Below are 15,750 nucleotides of genomic sequence, written 5' to 3'. Positions count from 1 at the left end.
CTGGATGTTCCAATTTTTCTTTGTTTTGAGACAGAATCTCTCTGTTGCCAGGCTGCAGTGCAGTGGCGCGATCTCGGCCCACAGCAGTCTCCACCTCCCAGGATCAAGTGATTCTCCTGCCTCAGCCTCCTGAGTAGGTGAGACTACAGGCGTGTGCCACCACACCCAGCTAATTTTTTGTATTTTTGGTAGAGTAGAGACAGGGTTTCACCATGTTGGCCAGGATGGTCTCGATCTCCTGACCTCATGACCTGCCTGCCTTGTGAGCCACTGCGCCCCACCTTTCCGTTTTTTTTAAAACAGGGTCTCGCTCTGTCACCCAGGCTGGAGTGCAGTGGCATGATCTCAGCTCACTGCAGCCTAGACCTCCCCAGGCTCAGGTGATCCTCCTGCCTCAGCCTTCCAGGAAGCTGGGATTACAGGCACAAGCCACCATGCCTGGCTAATTAAAAAAAGAAATTTATAGAGATGGGGTCTCACTGTGTTGCCCAGGCTGGTCTTGAACTCCTGAGTGTGGCCTGAAGATTTCTTGAGCTGAATTCATAGTTCACCTCTTAAGTGAAAACTAAGTAAAACACATCTTAATGATGTAACATGATTGTTGGAGTATTTTCTCTTTGACAGTATTTTTAGAGTGTGGGTATGGATTTGTGAGAAATATGTGGAGTCCCCGCCTACTGTCCGGCCTGAGGCTCAGGGTGATTGGGTGGTTGTGGGGCTGTCACCTGACAGGCAGCACTGCCTGAGTAGATGGTGCTTTGAAGAGCGTGTTTGGCCAGTTGGTGTCAATCCTGCCGCCCCGTCTGGGTGAGGCACCTGCCCCTGAGCCTGCCAGAGCCCCTGGAGCAGGGGACTGCCCAGGCCAGGCTCTGCCTTGTGGCGCAGCCCACTGTACCCCTTGATTCTCCAGTTCCACCAGGCAAGCCCACCACTCATTGGCATTCAGCCATCATGCACGCTGAGGTGGCCAGGCAGAGGCAGTGAGGACGCATCGACATGCTTTGAGGTCGATCAGGCATAGGCTGCTCCAGCACAGCTGGAAGAGGAGCTGCAGGCCCTGGACAAGTGACGGAGTAGGCTCCTCGGCCCTTCTGGAGGGTGACAGTGCCGACTTTGTGAACTTAGAGCAGTCACTGAATTGTGTATGCACAGCGCGTGGATCTTAAGGTATGCAAGTTATACAGCAGCAAAACTGTTCTAGAAAGAAAAGTTCATCAGGATGTGACTTGGGTGGAAAGAAGAAAGCAGAATCAGCACTTTGGGGCCAGAAGCTCCAGGAGGGGCAGTGATGGTCTTGGCAGACCCAGGAGGGCAGGATGGTGGCAAGGGGCACATAGGGTGAAAACCAGACCATGATGCACCAGCATCCCTCAGGGCTCAGAATCCACAACCCCGGCTTTCTCAGAAGTGGCAACTGAGATACAGAGGCTCAGTCACAAGCTGTTTGAAAAGCAGTTGGGTCCCTAGACTCTTGCTCTCAGTTCTTGGCATTGACAGTTGCCCCACCCCTGCGTGGAGGCCTTTTCCTTGGAAAAAGGTTACAGGAAAACAGGAGGTGTTGACACTGGGGCTCTGGCCGAGGTGAGGCTGGAAGTTCCCTGCCCAGAAAGGGATGGCGGCCAGGCTTTTCCCTCTGCACAGGCTGCTTTGGGGAATCCAGCCACCGAGGGAGAACCAGAGGTGCTTACACCAGGGACCCCAACAGATGGCCCAGCTGCATTGCACTGACCTGGCCCCGTCAGAGTCAAGCTTCCAACAGGAAAGACACAGACCAACTTCAGCTTGCAGGAGATAGAGACTCTTCCCAGAGAAGAGCATCAGATATGGCGATTATCCTCAGAAATGAGAGGATATCACACCTGTGAAAGGGGCATATGTCGTAAAGAAAGGGATATTCAGAGAACAGAAAAAATGCTTGGCAGTTAAAGATGTGATGGTGGGAATGAGAACTCCACAGGGTTGGAGGGTGAGTGATGAGGGTGCAGCGCTCCAGAAAGAAGGGCAGAAAGACAGGCAAGAAATCGTGCCCCGTCCATTCCTGCCGTTGGGACAAAGGGCCCTGGACTGGTGATATGGTTTGGATATTTGTTCCTGCCTGAATCTCGTGTCAAAATGTAATCCCCAATGTTAGAGGTGGGGTCTGGCGGGAGGTGTTTGGATCATGGAGACGGATCCCTCATGAATGGCTTGAGCCATCCCCTTGGTGATGAGTTTGTGTCAAGATACCCTGAGTGAGAGCCTGTGTCGGCCACTGAATGTGGGATGATGGCTGCTATGCCCAGTGCCAGCCGTGGCTGTCCTGCAGGTCCAGGACTGGCAGTGCCAGCCTCCTGGGGAACGCGGCCCCCAGGCCACTGCATCGGCCTGCATGTGGCTGGGCCAGAGTCTGAGTTGCGGCGGCCCTCCCACTGGCTCTGAGGCAGGGCCAAGGCTCCTCTGCTGCTGGCTCCAGAGCCAGTGGTCGGCGTGCCTGGCGGAGTGGTGCTGTGGTCAGGAGGCCAAGGGGTGCAGGGTGCGTGGAGGCCTCCGTGAGCCAACCTGCCTCATGGCTGGTGAAGTCAGCAGCTGCTTAGTTTTGTTTTTTTTGAGACCGGGTCTTGCTCTGTTGCCCAGGCTGAAGTGCAGTGGCACGATCTTGGCTCACTGCAGCCTCAACCTCCCGGGTTCAAGTGATCCTCCTACCTCAGCCTCCCAAAGTGCTGGGACCAAGCCATGATCCCATGCCCAGCTGGCAGCAGCTGTTTGAGGTAATTGTGAACCCCTTACTTTCTTGTGCTGTGGCCTGGAAGGTCAGTCAGCTGAAAATGAAGGCTGACACTGGAGGCCGCCTCCTCTGTCCCTGGCAGCAGCAGACACTGGGAGTTAAATGGCAGTGGGAGGGGGGGTTGGATCCGAACAGCAGAGGAAGCTACAGCCCAGCCTTGACCTGGCCCCTCTGTGAGGGGCTGGATCCAGGTGCCACGTGGTCTTACTTCTTTTTCTTGTTTTTCATTTCTGCTCTTCGGTTTTTCTTTTTTTTTTTTTTTGGACGGAGTCTTGCTCTTTCACCAGGCTGGAGTGCAGTGGCACGATCTTGGCTCACTGCAACCTCTGTCTCCCGGATTCAAGTGATTCTCCTTCCTCAGCCTCCTGAGTAGCTGGGACTATAGGTGTGTGCCAGCACACCTGGCTAATTTTTTGCATTTTAGTAGAGATGGGCCAGGATAGTTTGGATATTTCAATATGGTCAGGATGGTCTCAATCTCCTGACCTCATGATACACCCGCCTTGGCCTCCCAAAGTGCTGGGATTACAGGCATGAGCCACTGCGGCTGGCCTTCCTGGTGTTTTTAGGGAGATTTTCTCCCCAGGGGGTATAAACATGGCCCCGACAGCTGCAGGCCACAAGCCTTATCCCAGCAGGAGTTTCAGGGCTTTTGTCCCACCTCAATGTGGCTGCCTCCATGCTGTGCCTGTCCAGTGCCCACACATCTGTGGGGAGCTCCACTCAAGTGTCAGGAGGGGGAACTGCAGAAAGAGGGGTCTCTAGCAGAAGATGGGACAGGGGGACCTGCTTGGCAAAGCCATGGGCATGTCCCCAGTAGGAGGTGAGACCTTGGTCTTTGAGATGGGCCTTGGGGGTCCGCCTTGTAAGTGAGGAGGTCAGGGCTCAGGAAGAGATGCCAGTGGTGTTGGCAAGGTTTTTGCTGGGCCTGCTGCAGTGTGCAGTCAGTGCCCAGTGAACAGGGCTGCCGGGGCAGGGGCTGCTGAGGTTCTGCTCATTATCCAGCTGCACCAGTGCAGATGTGTGGGTTAGAGGTAGCCTTACCACACAGGTGGGTCTTTGCTGGCCTTTAGAAGAAGATTGGGGAGCGACTGATCAGAGAGAAATGATGTGTTCTAGTTCATTCTCAGGCCCAGTGAGTTGTCAATTTCATGCTTCTTCCTCTTCTTTCCTCTCTATTCATGTAAAATTATTTCTTAAGATCATGATTGTTTTATATATTTTTATGATTCATTATTTTTTTCAAGCCCAAAAGTATATCATATACTGTACACTTAGTGCAGGAGACGCTTGTCATGGCTGTCGGCACGGCCGAGTCACTGGGGCTAACAGGGCGGCAGGCGGCAGGCACCAGTGCAGGTGGGTGTGGCTTATGGGGCCGACCTCATATGGCTCCTGGGTTATTTAGAATGAAGCTTCTCTTTGGGAGGCCTGCCTGTTGGTGAGGTCTGGGCTCCCTCTGATGGGCAGAGGGTCGCAGCTTGTTTGTAGCACGAGGCTACTCGGTCAGCTCTCCAGGTCTTAGCTGGGACACCCAAGGCTGCTGCTGACTCGGAGCATAGAAGTGAGCCTTTTTTTTGCATTTGGGACTCTGTTGTCACGCCTGCAAGTGAGGGATGCGGACACAGAGCTCCTCACTCACTGCCAGTCCTTCCCTGGGAGGCTTTTTTCTACTCTGTGTGCTCACTTGCCCAGCGGCCTCTCTCATCCCTGACTCTGGGCGGTGCATCTGACAGAGGCCCGCCTGGGTGCTGCGGCCTCTGACATTTGCCCGGACGTTGTGTCGTGCCTTGCCCTGGGTCAGTGTCAGGCACACTCCCCGGATGGTGAAAGACTGTTTTGTTTCTTGGGTCGGCGTTCTGCACACCTGCAAGGTAAAGCCCAGCTGCTTATGCCCCATCCTCTGTCATCGCAGACGTTGGGGGCCTCCTGGAACACCTCTGCCTGTTTTGTGACTGTACTGTGAGGCCGCATGTCACATCTGGGTCGCCTCGCCAGTCGGGGCCTGTTTCCATGGAACCAGCCCCGCTGGAGCTGCACCAGCTCTGTCTCTTCCATTCTTGACTGAGAATTTCCTGCCCTTACACTCCAGATGCGTTTGTTACAGACGTTTTATCAGGATGTTTAAAGTCTTGCCTGACAGCCTTCGTCTTATTGGCCCATTTATGTTTACTGTAATTATTATATTTAAATTTATTTCCACCGTCTTTCCTTGTACTCTGTTTGTCACTGGGGACCAGGTTGCTTTTTCGTTTCTTGACTTCTTTTAGATTATTTTTGTTTCTTTTTCTTCTCTCTACTGGGTTGGAATTTGCTCACTTGGCTTTATAGTGGTTGCCTTGGATGTTCTAACATGCAGAATTAATTTGTCGAAGTCTAAAATTAGTCAGTATTTTTTTCCTCCTCCAAACGATTTAGGGATCTGGGAACATTTTATTCTGAGCACTTCGTCCATACAGGACGTGCCCCTCCCCGTCACCACCTGCAGCATGCTGTGTCTGTGGGTCCTGACTGCGTGGGGCCAGGAGGACTGATGAGAGCTTCCCCAGGGCCGGATGGTGGCTTTCTTCCTTGTTCATCTAAACCCTCCCAGTCTCAGCTTTGGATGATAACCCTGCAGTAACTGGATTAGCACCTGGATCAGGCTTTCTCCTCGCTCCCGACTTCTGCAAAGCTGTGAAAGGAGCCGACGCAGGCATGGGCCCTCCTGCATGGGGCCTTCACTTCTCCAGGGCCCTTCTTTTACTTAGTTTCTGTTCTCTAAGGTTTGGAACTTTCTTGCCAACCCATTGATGGATTTTTAAAGTTTTTAGAAGTATATCTTACCTGGTAGTAGTGCTTATTTGTTCATTAGAGGGCTGGCCAAAGCGGTATAGTTTACTCTGGCAGAACACAAATGTGCATTCTGAAAACATTGACTCCTATGGGCTGGGCTCGTGCCTAAGGTAGGAGTGTGTTTCTCCCTCCAGGATTGGGGGTCTTCTCTTGGGAAGGTGGCTCCGGGCATAGCCGCTCTGGCCCTCGGGTTATTGTGGCAGAGCACATAATGTCTGGAGGTGCCACGCCTTCTGCTACTTGCTGTGGTGTAGCCTTGGACTTGGCCGAAGACCTCACAGAAGGAAGCCCGTGGCAGATGGAGCTGCTTACATGGCCACAGGGGTATGAGGACATGTCTGAAGTTTTTCTGGAACCTACATTGAGAAACTGGAGGTGATTCCCCCAGAGGCAGCAGGGGCTTCACTTCAGCCTTGGCCACTCAGCCTGCGCGCCTGTGGTGCCCCAAGGCCCCCGCGCTGTGCCTGGGACTCCCTGCATCTTGGGCCTGTGCAGACCCCAGTGAGATGGAGGTGGCTCAGCCTGTGTCCTGCTGCTGGCGCGAGGGCGTAGAGGGCTCAGTCTTCTGTGTGTTTTCTGTTTGTCCCTTTCCTCATCTTTTTCTTTCCTGCTTTCTGTGGGGTAAATGAAAGTTTCTCCTCCTATATATTTTTCCCATGGATTTGGTGATTTTCTAGGCCACCCTTAGCATTGTATCTTGCATGCATGCCCTGTGAGTCTTCCTACCGAAGTCACAATCACTCAGCTCTTCTGAGGAATGCCGGAGTGTGGGTGGCCTGCACTGAGCTGACCACATCTTTTGTGCCTGAAACCGTAGTTTTATCCCCTTATGATAACATGAGCTTTTATTTTATTTTTGAGATAGGGTCTCACTCCTGTCACCCAGGCTGCAGGGCAGTGGTGAGATCTTGGCTCACTGCGTCCTCTCCCTCTGGGCCTCAAGGCATCCTCCCACCTCAGCCTCCTAAGTAGCTGGGACTGTGGGCACATGCCACCATGCCTTGCGGATTTTTGTATTTTTTCATAGAGATGCAGTTTCACTATGTTTCCCAGGCTGGTCTTGAACATCTGGGCTGAAGCAATCTGCCTGCCTCGGCCTCCCAAGAACAGGAGCTTTTAACCAGTGGTCAGTTATACTCACCATTGTCTTCCTCCCACCTGCCAGGCCGTGCCCCACAGCCCTTCCCGCCTCTTGCCTCAGAACCTCTTCTCTGGGTGCTGTCTTGTCTCCAGACCCTGCCACGTTGATATGAAACCATAGGACTGCCTCTTCCTGGGGTCTGTGGTTTTCCTGCCCCTGGGAACTGGCAAGCCATATTTGAGAGCCTCTGTTGGCCTGGAAGTCCTGGGGGCAATGGAAAACTTGGGAAGTGGGCAGTTTCTGTTCAGAGTCCTCATCAGGGAAGCCTGGGCAGGATGCAGCTTTTGCTGGCCCGCCTGCTGTCCCTTTGCACGACTTCTGAGAGGGCACTGGTCAGCCTACAGTGTCCAGTCTGAAGGCAGGAACTGTTCAGAGTTTATGTGATGTGATGCCAACAGGGCGGGCAGCTGCAGGTGGGGTCTTGGGCCACCCTGAGATAGGAGCTAGGACAGCTCCAGCTCAGCCGCCAACTGGGGCTCTGGGTGGTAAGTCTGGCCTCGTCCAGTCATGTGCCTCCTGCAAAGTGGACCTTCACAAGCTGGTGACAGCAGAGCTTCCGAGGCACAGGCCTGTGCCTGGGGTTTCCAGTTGCTGTTCAGTTTCCCAGCTCCTTCACAGCACCTTCACCTTGAGGGCACAGTAATCACCTCGGTAGCTTGGCCTCAGGGTTTCCTGCCGGTCCTCACAGTCCCTGCCTGACCCATTATCTTCCGCTCAGATGTAGGCGTCTGTCCTGGAGAGGCAGGTAGATGGGCACAGGCGGATCTCAGGGAAGCCCAACATGTCAGGGGCCAGAAAGGGCAGTCTGGACCTGAGTTGGGTCTGGAGCCATTGCTCTTGTGGGGGATGCAAGCTTGGCAGATGGCAGGGCTGCTTGGGCAGTGGCCATGCACTCACACACACACCTGGACACACATACTCACACACGTGGGCATACATGCTCTCATGGACAAAGGCTTATGCACGCAGGCACACACATGCCCGCAGGACCACACGCTCTTTCAGGGACACATAGGCTCACATGCACACAGACACACACACTCTCTCAGGGACACACAGGCTCACACACACACACTCTCTTGGACACACAGGCTCACACACACGGGCATACATGCTCTCGGACCCTCAGGCTTCACACATATGCGGCACACATGCTCCCAGGGACACACAGGCTCACACATACACGGGCACACACGCTGTTTCAGGGACACACAGACTCACACATACATGGGCACACGTGTTCTCTGGGATACACAGGCTCACACATACATGGATACACACGCTGTCTCAGGGACACACAGGCTTACACACACGGACATACATTCTGTCTCAGGGACACAGGCTCATACACACAGATACACTGTCTCAGGGACATGCAGGCTCACACATACATGGGCACACACGCTTTCAGGGACACACAGGCTCACGCACACAGGCACACTCGGACACACAGGCATACACGCACACGGACACATGGTGTCTCAGGGACACAGGCTCACATGCACACGCTCTCTCAGGGACACACAGGCTCACACACAGATACACTGTCTCAGGGACATGCAGGCTCACATACATGGGCACACACGCTTTCAGGGACACACAGGCTCACACACACACACAGGCACACACGCTCTCTCGGACACACAGGCTTACACATGGGCACACACGCTGTCTCAGGGACACACGGGCTTATACATACACGGGTACACACGCTCTCAGGGACACACAGACACACGCACACGGGTGCACACACTCTCAGGGACACACAGGCTCACACACACATGGATACACATGCTGTCTCAGGGACACATGGGCTTACACATACACGGGTACACACGCTTTCAGGGACACACAGACACGCTGTCTCAGGGACACAGGCTCACACATACACGGGCACACATGCTCTCTCAGGGACACACAGGCTCACACACACATGGGCACACACTCTCAGGGACACACAGGCTCACACACACGGACACACACGCTTTCCCAGGGACACACAGGCTCACGGGCATATGGCCACACACGGGCACACACACTCTCTCAGGGATGCACAGGCCCACATGCACATGGACGCACATGCTCTCCCAGGGACACACAGGCTCACATGTATATGGGCACACACTCTCTCTCAGGAACACACAGGCCCATACGCACGCCACATGCCCGCCCTGGAGCGGGGCTGGGGGACCTGCACTTCTTGGAGCGAGGGGCCTCTGGCACCCTGGTCAATGGCGGGCGTCACCAGCCCAGGCAGATGCTGTTTCCGCACTTGCTTTCCCAGCAGACCCTGTCTGGAGCTGGCACAGAGCGTCCTCTGTTCCAGATTCAGCGTGGGACGTTGGAAGCAAGCGCCTGTCGCCCACTCATGACCGGAACTTTCCGGCAGTGCGGGGTGGGGGCGGGAAGCCCTTGTGACGTGCCTGGTGCCTGGGCCTGTCCTGCTCCCTATGTCCGCTGTGGACCAGGCTGGGCGGTGGCCTTGACTGCTACGGAGACCACCATGAGAGGCCCTGGGGGACCCACATCTGCAGGTCAAGGACGGAGCACACCTGCCTCGTAGAGTTATGGGAAGAACCAGGTGAGGCCGCTGTCACTAGTGTGCATCTGTGCCTGCCATGGTGGCTGCATGCCAGTGGTCCTGCTCATGCTCTGCCATAGGGCCTCAGGAGGAGGTAGCCAGTGCCAGGGGCTGGGGAGGCTCCAGCGGGACTTGCTCCCAGGAAGTCCACCACTGCGCCTTTAATGAAGGAGCCAGGCGCTGCGTTGGGAGAAGCTGCCTCCTGCACCTGGCCTCTTAGGGAGGTGGCCAAGGCTGGCCCTGGGCCTGGGGATGGAGGGCGCACAGCTGAGGCGTGTCCGGGGGCACTGCCTGCCTGCCTCGTGCCCCACCCGTGCCCACCACGACCTCTACTACTACTCTTGTAGTACCTGAGCCTCTGTTTCCTGCATTTGTAAAGCCCTTCCATGGATTTTCTCATTTCTGTCTTGAAGCCCAGGGCAGGCTGGGCATGGAGGCTCATGCTTGTAATCCCTGCACTTTGGGAGGCCGAGGCAGGTGGATCACGGGGTCAGAAGTTCAAGACAAGCTTGGCCAAGATGGTGAAACCCCGTCTCTACTAAAATACAAAAGTCAACCGGGCATGGTGGTGGGAGCCTGTAATCCCAGCTACTCAGGAGGCTGAGGCAGACCGGGAGGTGGAGGTTGCAGTGAGCCAAGATTATGCCATTGCACTTCAGCCAGGGTGAAGAAGCAAGACTCTGTTTCAGGAAGGAAAAAAAAAAAGCCCAGGGCAGGCTGCAGCCTAACTCATTCAGAATTAACACGCCAGGACGCTTTAGTAGGGGGTGGTTGTCCCAGGTCACAGACCAGGTCTCTTTTGACCATGGACACAGGGAAGCCAGGAAGGGGCTGTCCTGCCAGGCAGGTCCGTGCATCTGGAAGGCACAGAGGCCCCCCCAGACTGCCCATCTCAGGACCTTGTCACACGCAGACAGAGCCAGGTGTGACACCAGCCCTGGGGCAGGCAGCGGCTTTCAAGCATTGCAGCGTCTGCGCCACAGTAAGAAATTATTTTTCTGTGCATCCAGGTGGCTCCTGCCAGCACCGTCCTTTCCATGTGGGGTGTGCCTGACCCTCCTTTCCCCTCCGAGAAAGTGAAGAAGCCGGCCCTGACCTCCCAAGCCCATTCCATGGCTTGCTGATGGGCTGCATTACAGATCCAAACCCCTCAACGTGGCCCATCCTGGAGCGGGCAGACTTGGTGAGCACAGCTGCTGAAGGGGCGGCAAATGCCAGACATGCCTGTGCTGCTCACTGGGGTCGCGTCTGTGCCCCGCCTCGCCCAGGCACTGGGTGGGGAGAATGGGGCCTTGTGTCTCCAGCTCACAGCCGAGCTTTCAGAGCATGAGACTGGGTTCATTGTTCAGAACTGGGAAAACTAAAAACAGCATTGAGAATGGAACTTGGGCCTTCTGGAAATGACAGCTGAGTAAAGATTCGTTTATTCTGCTTCCCTCCTTGAAACCCACTGCAGTGAACAAAGAGAATGAAAAACAGGGAACAAGATTTAATCCACAATGGGCCTAAGGAATAGCCATAGCAAAGGAGGGTGTCGGCCGGACGGGAAGCAGTGACAGCCACATCAGGTCTCCAGCAGGCTGGGTTTTTGTTTTACAAGAATGGGCTTTGGAGATAGCGTTGATGAGTATTTTAAAAGAACGAGGCTATGGCTGAGGGGAGCTGAGTATGGGCAGACATCTGACAAGGTGAGTCAGAGGCCCACATGCTTGACTTTTATTTTCTGTAAGATCCAGACTTTCATTTTTTTATTTTTAGAGAAGGGGTCTCACTTTGTTGCCCAGGCTAGAGCATAGTAGCACAATCGTAGCTCACTGCAGCCTCGACCCCCTGGGTTAGTGATCCTCCCATCTCAGCCTTTCGAGTAGCTGGGACCACAGGCACATGCTACCACACCCAGCTAATCATTGTATTTCTTGGTAGAGATGAGGTTTTGCCATGGTGCCCAGGCTGGTCTTGAACTCCTGAGCTCAAGCAGTCCTCCCACTTTGGTCTCCCAAAGTGCTGGGATTATAGGCATGAACCACTGCCTGCAAAATCCAGATTCTTTTTTTTTTTTTTTTTTGAGACAGAGTCTTGCTCTGTCACCCAGGCTGGAGTGTAGTGGTATGATCTTGGCTCACTGCAGCCTCTGCCTCCCGGGTTCAAGAGATTCCCCTGCCTCAGCCTCCCAAGTAGCTGGGACTACAGGCACGCACCACCATATTTGGCTAATTTTTTTTTTTTTTTTTGTTTTTTAGTAGCAACGGGGTTTCACCATGTTGGCCAGGATGGTCTCGAACTCCTGACCTGGTGATCCACCCACCCCTGCCTCCCAAAGTGCTGGGATTACAGGCGTGAGCCACTGCACCTGGCAAGATCCAGACTCTTAAGGGGTGAAATGGGGAAGGAAATGACAGCTGAGTAGACTTATTTATTCTGCTTCTCGCCTTGAAACTCACTGTGGAGCTGCTGTCTCTGGCATTTCCTCGCATCTGTCACTGGCTGGCTGTGTGGGCTAAGGGGGTCTCTCTTCTGGGGCTTGGCTTGCATGAGCTACCTCAGCAGGTAAGTTCTCCAGCTAACTTGGACCCTGGCCAGGCACAATGGCTCACGCCTGTAATCCCAGCACTTTGAGAGGCCCAGGTAGGCAGATCACGAGGTCAGGAGTTCAAGACCAGCCTGACCAACATGGTGAAACTCTGTCTCTACTAAAAAATGCAAAAATTAGCTGGGTGTGGTGGCCTGCACCTGTAATCCCAGCTACTTGGGAGACTGAGGCAGGAGAATAGCTTGAACTCGGGAGGTAGAGGTTGCAGTGAGCTGAGGCCACTGCACTTCAGCCTGGGCAATACAGCAAGACTCCACCTCAAAAAAAAAAAAAAAAAAAAGACTTGGAACCTTAGAGGCATTGGGGCCCTTAAACCCCTGGGACATTCAGCTGAGGATCAGCTCTCCCTGAGAGGAGGCTTTCTGCCTATCAGGCCCTTTCCCCTGGGGATGGCAGAGTTTATTCCTCCTAGTCCACATAGACCCTCTCTCGAGGCACCAGGCCAGGGACAGAGCCCATAGTGGTTGCTCAGAAACCTTTACGAGGCTTTCTTGCAAGAACTGGAAGGAGAGGAACTTTTTGGTGGTGGTTGGAGGTGTTGGTGTTGGTAGATTTTGAGCCAGCTGCCAACAGCACACAGATCCTGTCCCAAAGCCCAGCCAGTCAGAGCAAAGCAGAACCATGAGGCGAGAGTGAGTCCTGGGGTCTGAGACCAGACGGTTGTGTTAGATGAAGCCACAGATCTCTCTTTAGTTCGAGTTGGGTCTGTGTCCCTTGGAACCAAAACATGTGGTAATATCAGAAACATCCAGAGCAGAGGCTGTGAGAAGGCTTGGCAGTGGAGTGTTCTGGAATGATGCATCTGATCTGAGCCTGCCCTCAGTCCTGTCCCTGTCCTTGCTTGAAATGACGCCACCCTTACATGACATGAAAGGAGACAAGCAGCCGGGCACAGGGTGCACACCTGTAAACACAGCACTCTGGGAGGCTGAGGCAGGAAGATTACTTGAGCTCAAGAGTTTGATACCAGCCTGAGCAATATAATGAGACCGCATCTCTAGGCAGGCATGGTGGCACATGCCTGTAGTCCCAGCTACTCAGGAGGCTGAGGTGGGAGGATCCCTTGAACCCAGGAGGTCGAGGCTACAGTGAGCCACGATGACGCCACTGCACTCCAGCCTGGGCAACTGAACAAGACTCTATCGCAAAAATAAAAATAGGAAAAAGAAACAAAAAGAGGGAAAGAGCATGGTTAAAAGAGTGGACGAGGAAAACATTCAGAACCATTAATCAGGAAACTAGGAAATTTTATGTGGTATAATTTATGTGGAATTATATTTATTATAAATATAATATTTATAATGTACATATTATATTGTAATATATATTTTAATATATATTTTGTGTGTAATATATAATATAAGTAAATATAAAATGCAAAACATAAAGATTTAAAAAAGTTTAAAGACAACATAAGACAAGATAACAGGAGATAAAGTGAGCTGGCAAAGCTGAGAAAAGTCTATAATAAAACCATTACAGATGTCAGACCCACATCCTCTACAGCAAGAAATGGCATGGATGCTGCGGAAAAAGAATCAGCTACCTAGAGGACCGGCTACTTGAAAACAATGTGCTGTGTAGAGAAAAATGAAAAGTCATAGAAAAGGTGTTGAGCAGAAAGGCCAACGCGGAACCCGGTATAGACAGTGGTTTCTAACAAAGTACAGAGAAGAAACAGCACACAGAGGTGTGAGGGAAAACCAAAGAAACAGAACCTCTCTGGAATAAAGGAAGGCCTGGGTTTGCATGACAAAAGGGGTGTCACATTCCTAGGAGAATTGGATACAAAATGGTGGGACTTGCTCAATCCCCTGAGTGTGAAGGAGGAGCCCTTTGTGCAGACCCAGTCCGCCCCACTCATAGCAGTGAACAGTCTGATTCAGAAGGCAGCAGAGCTATGCTAAGGGAATTCTGAAAAGGATGAGAAGAGTGTCGTCCAAGAATTCACACTAAGCTGAGTTGCTGTCTCTGTGTGCAATATGACACTAAAGCATTTGTAGACACACAGCCTCAGGCAGCACTCATGGAATCCAGCTTTCAAGATCACGGGAAACCCTAGTATGTAAAGGCAGAGAATGGATAACTCTGAGGCTGAACAACTCTGAAAGCTGTGGTTCAGAAGAGAATATTAATAGGGCAGACACGGTTGCTCACACCTGTGATCCCAGCAGGTTGGGAGGCCAAGGCAGGTGGATCACTTGAGGTCAGGAGTTCAAGGCCTGCCTGGCCAACATGGTGAAACTCTCCCTCTACAAAAAATACAAAAATTATATGGGCGTGGTGGTGGGCGCCTGTAGTCCCAGCTACTTTGGAGGCTGAGGCAGGAGAATTACTTGAACTTGGGAGGCAGAGGTTGCAGTGAGCCAAGGTCACGCCACTGCATTCTAGCCTGGGCGACAGAGCGAGACTCTGTCAAAAAACGCAAAGTAAAGGAGAATATAATAATTTAAGACATTGATAACGTAAAATTAATAAGAAAAATTGGCATTAGAATTGGAAGTATAAATCCACTGCCCTTATCTTTCAAAGCTGTGTGTTGGCAGATAAATGTCTAAAGTGAATAAAATGAAGAAAAATTAAAAGGGTAAGCTTTAATCATTTTTACCAAAATTGAGAACAAAACAAATGCTTACTCTCGTGATTTTAGCATCATTCTGAACATTTTTGTCTCTGCAGTTGGGTATGAAACAGAAGTAATGGTTACAAATGTTGGAAAAATTTCCTGGCACAGGACAATGTGGTTGTCGTAAAAATAATAAGTAGCCAAATAAATATCTAAAACCCAATAACTTTCATGTTGGAAAAAACCAAAATGTAACTTTGAAAAATCCCATTTACAATTATAGAAACAAAAAAATAATGAGGAATAACCTTTAAAATGTACAGTCTGTATGTGGAATAGTGGTCAAGTATTCTGTAGAGACTGGCCCTCAGTCAGGATTTATCTGATATTTTCCTCATGATTAAACTGGAGTTAGAGGCTTGCAGAAAAGAGCCACAGAGGCAAAGTGCCATTTTCATCACCTCATATCAAAGGTACAGGTATTGATCAACTTACGACCTACGCAACTTACGACCATTCGACTTTATGACCACAATCGCTAGCCACGACTGCTCCGCTGTAGATTTTTGGAAACACTACAACATTCTGATGTGTATCAAGAATATCGCTACCGCCTAGGAGGCTGTGACGACAAAGTGCATGAATGGCATCTGGAAAAACTGTGTTAAGCGCTATGTTAATGATTTTGACGGATTTGGCAGTGAACATGAACTTGAAACGGTTCGGGAAAAAATAGTAAAACTCGCTAAAGACCTTTCTTTGGAATGTGAAATGGAAGATGTCGAAGAGTTGCTAGACAAAGAATCCGGAGAACTTACAAATGAAGAGCTAATCGAACTGGAAGAAGAAAGAGTGGCGTAAGAAGAAAGAAGAGAAGTAGAGAAAGAAGAGGAGGAGCCAGAAAGAAAGTTCACCACTAAGGGATTACAGCTAGTGCTCGATTTACGACCACAATTGTTCCGACAGACCAGTCGTAACACGATTGGTCGTAAGTTCAGTAGGCTATATGTACAGTACTGTGAAATGATGTTATAAAAATCTTTAAGTCATATTTTATCATAATTTTTTTCATTGTTATATATCATAATTTTCTTTGTTCACTTTATGCCATTGTATCATCTGTACACCATTTTGTTTCTTATTTTTACATTCGTCAGGTTTAAGTAAAACACTGCATTACCAGTACAACTGGTTTAATATTTGCAAAACATACAAAATTACAAAATACAGGTGCATACAAAAATACAAAATACAGGTGTAAAAAATACCATAG

The 15,750-nt window shown here is 51.5% G+C and overlaps 1 protein-coding gene across 6 annotated transcripts in view; it reads left to right on the top strand.

Annotated features, from left to right (window-relative positions):
- ARHGAP39 (Rho GTPase activating protein 39) overlaps window positions 1-15,750 on the top strand; it is a 166,085-nt gene that overhangs the window by 70,660 nt on the left and 79,675 nt on the right. Inside the window, exon 1 of one of the 6 annotated variants that reach the window (XM_037732451.1) lies at window positions 2,680-2,747. The exons of the other annotated variants lie outside the window; for them this stretch is intronic. The gene's annotated coding sequence lies outside the window, so the exon portion shown is untranslated. Of the gene's footprint in view, window positions 1-2,679; window positions 2,748-15,750 lie in introns of those variants that run through there. 6 annotated transcript variants of the gene reach the window in all.

The sequence above is a fragment of the Cebus imitator genome, unplaced genomic scaffold (assembly GCF_001604975.1).
Source record: "Cebus imitator isolate Cc_AM_T3 unplaced genomic scaffold, Cebus_imitator-1.0 Scaffold449, whole genome shotgun sequence".
Lineage (NCBI taxonomy): Eukaryota > Metazoa > Chordata > Mammalia > Primates > Cebidae > Cebus > Cebus imitator.
The sequence above is the reverse complement of the archived record's forward strand: the minus strand, read 5'-3'. Positions and strand labels throughout refer to the sequence as shown.